The sequence below is a fragment of the Cajanus cajan genome, chromosome 3 (assembly GCF_000230855.2).
Source record: "Cajanus cajan strain Asha chromosome 3, NIPB_CcT2T_4, whole genome shotgun sequence".
Taxonomy (NCBI): domain Eukaryota; kingdom Viridiplantae; phylum Streptophyta; class Magnoliopsida; order Fabales; family Fabaceae; genus Cajanus; species Cajanus cajan.
The window spans coordinates 49815078-49822387 of record NC_138519.1 but is presented as its reverse complement, the minus strand read 5'-3'; the positions used below and the strand labels follow the sequence as shown (position 1 = coordinate 49822387).

Below are 7310 nucleotides of genomic sequence, written 5' to 3'. Positions count from 1 at the left end.
GAGTAAAATAAGGAATAAGAAAGATCTCACTGTGGTGGAAAATCATCTGGATACCGTTGAATGTGCCATTGATACATTTGATCAACCATGTAATTATAATGCTGCTGGCGTTCATCCATTTGTTTCAGCCGGTTATCCATTGATTGAATAGCTGCCAGGATAGCAGCACTGTCCACCTCAGGTCCAGGATGTAGAGGGGGTTGTTCAGGAGCTGCTTCCTCATCTGCAGGAGCCGCTTCCTCAGCTGCTGGAGGTAGGTCCTCTAATGGCTCCAGTGGAAACTGCCGTGTAGCCCGGTTCTTCACGGTGTATGTTGGATTTGGTAACTGGTGGTGCACTCCCGACTGGGTTACTACAAAGTAGTATTTATCATCTTCATCTTTCGCAATGCAGTTCATAGAAGAGCAGGTAGCAAAATTAATAGTACGGCTTCCAGGGAGTGGTTCTAACTGGTCCAGCCAAGCGTGATAGCCAAGGTGTTTGGCTATAGTGGTAATGAGGCCGCCATTCACAATCGCACCGTGGCTGGTATTGGAAATACTCTGGAACTGTCATGCCAAATGACTGCCAGAATCAATAGGCTCCTCTCTGTTTTCCATCATAGCCCATAAAAGTAAAAGGTCGCTCAAACGAACCTTTCCTTCAGAATCACCTCGGGCCAAAACAGTAGAGGCAATAAAGCGGTGCATAATACGGATGGCGGGATGGCGGAAAGCAGAGGAATTACATTTTCCAGCGACCCAATTACTTGTACCTGTCAAACTATACCAAAAAGAACCAGGGTTGAAAGAACTTGGGGTTCTCGTGCTCCCTCCAGTGGGAAATCCAAAAATATTATTGAACTGAGCCAGGGTTAATTCGTGTTCTTGGTTAAACATACGGAAAGAAATCAAACCTTCAGAACAATTTGGCCCAGATAATATTTCCGTGTGGAGAGAGCTCAAGAACTCAAGAACTAGTCGAGGATAAACAACATCATTATGCATGGTAGCAAAGGTTGTCCACCCAATGTTAGTTAACATGAAATTGATATCAGCACGTAAACCCAACTTACGAATAAATGGGAAGTCGAGATACCTGGTAGGATGGATAGTGCAGAAGCGTAATACCTCGTTCCGCTCATGCTGTTCATCGTTCCGATAGAACCTCGGAGGAAGGTGCGGAATTTCACTTGCTTCTTCCTCGTAACTGTGGGTATCGGAAGCGGTGGAGGACGAACCAACGGTACGGGTGCGCTTGGGAGCCATGGATGAACGGAAGGAGTGAATGTGGGAGGAAGAGGGAAGAAGAGGAAGAAGAAGTGAGAAGCTAGGGTTTGGGAGAGAAGAAAAGAGAGAATGGGCAGAGTTCGTAAGTTTGAGAGAAGTGAGAATGTAAAAGGAGGGGGAAAAATATATAAGGGAAATGGGAATTTCAAAAATCACGGGTTGTATCTGTTGAGCGTCAGCAGGGAATCACGGGCGTGATTGGAAATCACGGCCGTGATTCTCTTTGTGAGTTTTCAAAAATTCAAACAGAGGAGATCACGCCCGTGATTTATAATCACGGTCGTGATTCTCTCTGGGGTTTTCCAAAAATTTTCCAGAGAAGATCACGCCCGTGATTTATAATCACGGGCGTGATTCTCTCTGGGGTTTTCCAAAAATTTTCCAGAGAAGATCACGCCCGTGATTTATAATCACGGTCGTGATTCTCTCTGGGGTTTTCCAAAAATTTTCCAGAGAAGATCACGCTCGTGATTTAGAATCACGGTCGTGATTCTCTCTGGAACTCTGAAATTTTATTTTATTATTATTATTATTTTTTTTATTTTTTTTTTTTAAGAAACTTGAGTAGGTTCCTGAAGAACCATAGAGTATAATTTTTCTAAGTGTTCCCCATGGAAATATAACTTCAATCTCTGTGCATTGACCTTGAATATGTCGCCTTTATCGTTTCTGATTTCTACAGCTCCATAGGGATATACTTTTTGAACTGTAAAAGGCCCTGACCATCTTGACTTCAATTTTCCAGGAAACAATCTGAGTCTGGAATTAAATAATAGCACCGAGTCCCCTTGCTTGAATTCTCTTCTATGTATATGCTTGTCATGCCACCTCTTTGTTCTTTCTTTGTAAATCTTAGCATTTTCATATGAGTCTAATCTGATTTCATCAAGCTCATTGAGTTCCAATTTCCTTTTTTCTCCAGCATCCTTTAGGTCATAGTTGAAGTATTTTATTGCCCACAAAGCCTTGTGTTCTAGCTCTACAGGAAGATGGCAAGATTTGCCATAAATCAGCCTAAATGGAGACATGCCAATAGGTGTTTTGTAAGCAGTCCTGTAGGCCCAAAGAGCTTCATCTAATCTTAAAGACCAGTCCTTTCTTGTTGTAGATACAGTCTTCTCAAGGATCTTTTTGATTTCTCTGTTGGATATTTCTACCTGTCCACTTGTTTGAGGGTGATAAGGTGTACCAACCTTGTGAGTGACTCCATACTTTTTTAAGAGAGATTCAAACTTTCTTTCAATAAAATGTGAGCCTCCATCACTGATCACAGCTCTTGGGACCCCAAATCTTGGAAATATAATTCTTTTGAAGAGTTTAATGACAGTATTTGAATCACTCGTTTGAGCGGGAATCGCTTCTACCCACTTGGACACATAATCAACTGCAACTAATATGAACTTGTAACCTTTAGAACTTGGGAATGGTCCCATGTAATCTACTCCCCATACATCAAAAATTTCTACTTCTAAAATCCCATTTAATGGCATTTCATGTTTCCTGGATATATTCCCTGATCTTTGGCATTGGTCACAAGAATTTACCATCTTCCAGGTATCCTTAAATAAGTTTGGCCAGTAAAAACCAGATTGTAGAATTTTAGCTGCAGTTTTTGACGTACTAGCATGCCCTCCATATGCGGAAGAATGACATGAGTGAATGATGTGAGGAGCTGCTTCTTCTGAGATACACCTTCTGTAGATACCATCTCTACACCTCTTATATAGGTAAGGTTCATCCCAAATAAAGCTGTTAAGGTCACTAAAGAATTTCTTCTTTTGTTGATAATTAAAGTCTTCAGGAAGGACTCCACATGCTAAGTAATTCGCATAATCTGCATACCAGGGACTGTTTTTCACAACAACTGCTAAAAGCTTTTCGTTTGGGAAGCTGTCATTAATAGGGAGTTCCTCCTTTGTTGCTTGGTCTTGTGGAAGTCGAGAGAGATGATCAGCTACTACATTTTCTACTCCCTTTCTGTCCACAATCTCTAAATCAAATTCTTGTAAAAGGAGAATCCATCTGAGGAGCCTAGGTTTAGCATCCTTTTTATTAAAAAGATACTTTAGGGCAGAGTGATCTGTGTAAACAATAACCTTAGACCCCACAAGATAAGATCTGAACTTTTCAAAAGCATAGACGACTGCTAACAATTCTTTTTCTGTTGTTGCATAATTGGCTTGGGCTTCATCAAGAGTCTTGCTGGCATAGTATATAGCATGAACCTTCTTGTCCTTTCTTTGTCCCAATACAGCTCCTATAGCATAGTCACTTGCATCACACATGATTTCAAAAGGAAGGCTCCAGTCAGGAGTTTGCAGAATAGGAGCTGTAGTGAGAGCTTCTTTCAACCTGTAGAATGCATTCTTACAAGAAACATCAAAGTTAAAAGGTACCTCTTTCACAAGTAGATTAGATAATGGTTTAGAGATTTTTGAAAAATCTTTAATAAACCTTCGGTAGAAACCGGCATGCCCTAAGAAACTTCTAACACCTTTAACATCAATTGGAAGAGGCAATTTATCAATTACTTCTATTTTTGCTCTATCTACCTCAATTCCTCTCCCAGATATTAGGTGTCCTAAGACAATTCCTTCTTGTACCATAAAATGACATTTTTCCCAATTTAAGACTAAATTCACTTCAGAGCAACGCTGCAATACTTTAGTTAGATTTAATAGACAGTCATCAAAGGAAATACCATAAACTGAAAAGTCATCCATGAAAACTTCCATCTCTTTTTCTAATAAATCACTAAAGATTGCAGTCATACATCTTTGAAAGGTAGCAGGTGCATTACATAGGCCAAAAGGCATTCTCCTATAAGCAAAAGTACCATAGGGACATGTAAAAGTAGTTTTCTCTTGGTCTAATGGATGAATAGGGATTTGATGAAAACCGGAGTATCCGTCCAAATAACAAAAGTATGAATGCATTCCTAAACCTTTCAAGCATTTTTAACTACTGTCATCCCACCTTTCTTAGGAACCACATGAACTGGACTTACCCAAGGACTATCAGATATAGCATAAATTACCTTAGCATCCAATAATTTCAAAATTTCTTTCTTTACCTCTTCTTTCATCTTGGGATTTAGTCTTCTTTGAGCTTCAACAGAAGGTTTGGATCCTTCCTCCAAGAAGATGCGATGCATACAAAATGAAGAACTAATTCCCTTTATATCAGCCATAGTATATCCAATAACTTTTCTAAATTTTCTCAACTCATTGAGAAGTTTTTCAGTTTCTTTTTCATTTAAAGCTGAATTTACTATGACTGGATAAGTGGAATTAGCCCCCAAAAACTCATACCTTAAAGATGAAGGAAGTGGTTTAAGTTCTAACTTTGGAGAGTTTTCTTCTTGCCAATCTGTTGAAGACTCAAGAAGACTTTCTACTAGAGGATCTTTTTCTTTACACGGGGGACTTGAATCGATCAAGCAAGCATAATTAGGTTGAATCCCCTCAAGATCTATGTGCTTTCCTCCAACTAGAAAATTCTCCAAGGGATCCCTCAAAATAGATCTCATGACTTCTTCCTCCATGTCTTTAGGCAATATATCAACCCTGCAGCAAATATTTTCAAGAGAAGGTTGTCTAACAGATTTAGCAATATTAAATTCCATTGTTTCATCATTAATGGATAAGGACAATTTTCCATGTTTGACATCTACTATCACGCCTGCTGTAGCCAAAAATGGTCTACCTAGTATGATTGGTATTTTTTTGTCCTCTTCCATTTCTAAAACAACAAAATCTCCCGGAATTAAAAATTTACCTATCTTAACTGGTACATCTTCTAAAATTCCTATGGGATATTGATGTTGTGTATTTTACTCGTATTTTAGCACTTTAATTCACAAGAATTCATAGCATAATCATGCATATCTTTCATGTTTTTAATAAATTTTTATATCATTTTCCTATTTTATGCTTTTCTTGGTATGTGTTGTGTTTTCTCTGAGCAGGATCAAGATTTAAGAATTAAAGAGGAAATGCTGAGCTACAGGGAAAATCACGGCCGTGATTCTAAATCACGCCCGTGATTCACCAGAGAAAATCACGGCCGTGACTCCCAATCACACCCGTGAACGCCACTGACCCTACATAGATGTGCTCCAGAGAAGATCACGGTCGTGATTCTCAGTCACGGCCGTGATTCACTTCGCGTCCCAGCTTTTTAAGTTTTATGTTTTATTTTTATTTTATCTTTGTAATTTTTATCTTGGTAGTTTTACCTTTTTACCCTTTTAGGTTATAAATTAGATGAGGTTAGCCTAGAACGGGGACTTTTGTTTCGGAGACAGTTTTTTTTAGTTTTTGACACTTGGAGAAGGTTGGGCGCCTGTGCCATCGACTCTAAGGTTTGCTTCTCTTTTATTCTTCTTTTCTTGGAGAACTACTATGAACTCCTGTGAGTAGTTTCCCTTTTTCTGGGATCAGGGCTTAGCCTCTGAGAACCTCTTTATTAATGCATTATTCAGTTTCTTAATTTTATTCCAATTCTTGATCTATTCTTTTATATTTTATATATGAACTTTAATATTATTGTTTTCATAATAACATTAATTAAGGATGAACTGAGAGGAGAACTTGATTATAATTATGATAAACAATTAATCTTAATTTTCATAATCATAGATAATTAGGGATGAACTGAGAGGAGAACCTAATTATCGGAACCTAAAGGAACAGACTTGAGTGTTAAATCACGAGAGTTGATTTAAGCTTTCGAGGAGCAATAGATTAACAAAGATCTTAATGGGTTTAATTGAACGTAATTACTACGAGAGTAGAGATTAATTTTAATTAAACACGTCCTCGTAGCCTGAGAAGGTGCAAGGATTAAATTAGGTTAAGACTACCTTCAAGATGGAATAGAATTAATTAATGAAAATAATAATTCAATATTGTTGGAACTCTTTGTGCGAACCCTAGATTCCCGGAAATCTCCTTATCTTATCTTAAAGTTTTATCTTATTCATTAATTGCATTACTATCTCTTTTACCATCAAATCTGATCTTATCATCTCAAAACAAAAATTCAATCTGTTTTAAAATTCAAATTAAAATACTAGTAATTCTAGGTCAAACACGTAGTCCCTGTGATTCGATATTTATTACTTGACGACAACCGTACACTTGCGGTTTTCCATACATCAAGTTTTTGGCGCCGTTGCCGGGGACTACGTCTCTTGATTTAAATTACAATTATTTTAATTCGAATTTTTTTAAAAAAAAAAAAAAATTAAATAAATAAATAATTTTTTTTTTTTGTTTGTTAGTATTTACTTCTCCAATTCAGATTTCACGGGTCACTTTCTTTTTTTTTGCAGTGCCTTAGGGTTAATGCAAAAGAGATCTCTACGTCTTGGGAAACCAACACCACTTGATCCTGAGATTGAAAGAACTCTCCTGAGAAGGAAAAGAAACCTTTCTAGAGAATTTGACATGGCTGCACAACGAGATAATTTACCGCTTCGGGATTACTCTGCACCCGTAGCTCGTGGGATACCTGGAGGGGAGATGCAAACTGGAGCTACTGTACCAGCTTCTCTGGTGAATATGCTCAAACAGAACACCTTTGGAGGACTACCATCAGAAGATCCTAATGACCACTTAGAGGGGTTCTTGGAAATCTGTGAGACCCAGCAATTTGATGATGAAGTTTCTGATGGAATGCGACTCCGCTTATTCTCACTCACCTTGAGAGATAAGGCAAAGGTGTGGCTAAGAACAGTGCCTAGAGAAAAGATAGCAACTTGGGAATTATGTGAAAGAGCTTTTCTAGAGAAATTCTTTCCTCCTTCTAAAACTAAAGAATTGAGGAAGAAAATCACTAATTTCCAACAAGGAACTGGAGAGACTATTTATGAAGCATGGGAGCGGTTCAAAGGATATCTTCAAGCATGCCCACAACATGGCTTCAACCGTTGGCTTACCATCCAATTTTTCTTTGAAGGATTGGACCAACAAAGCACCATGATATTAGACTCAGCAGCTGGAGGATCTTTCATGGGGAAACCTATTAATGACTGCATGA

At 38.3% G+C, this 7310-nt stretch overlaps 1 non-coding gene across 1 annotated transcript; it reads right to left on the bottom strand.

The window, feature by feature from the left end:
• Nucleotides 1-7087: 7087 nt before the first annotated feature.
• LOC145956669 (small nucleolar RNA R71) lies at nt 7088-7194 on the bottom strand. The gene has a single exon (XR_014432907.1). It is a non-coding gene; the product is annotated as a small nucleolar RNA R71 (small nucleolar RNA).
• Nucleotides 7195-7310: the final 116 nt, after the last annotated feature.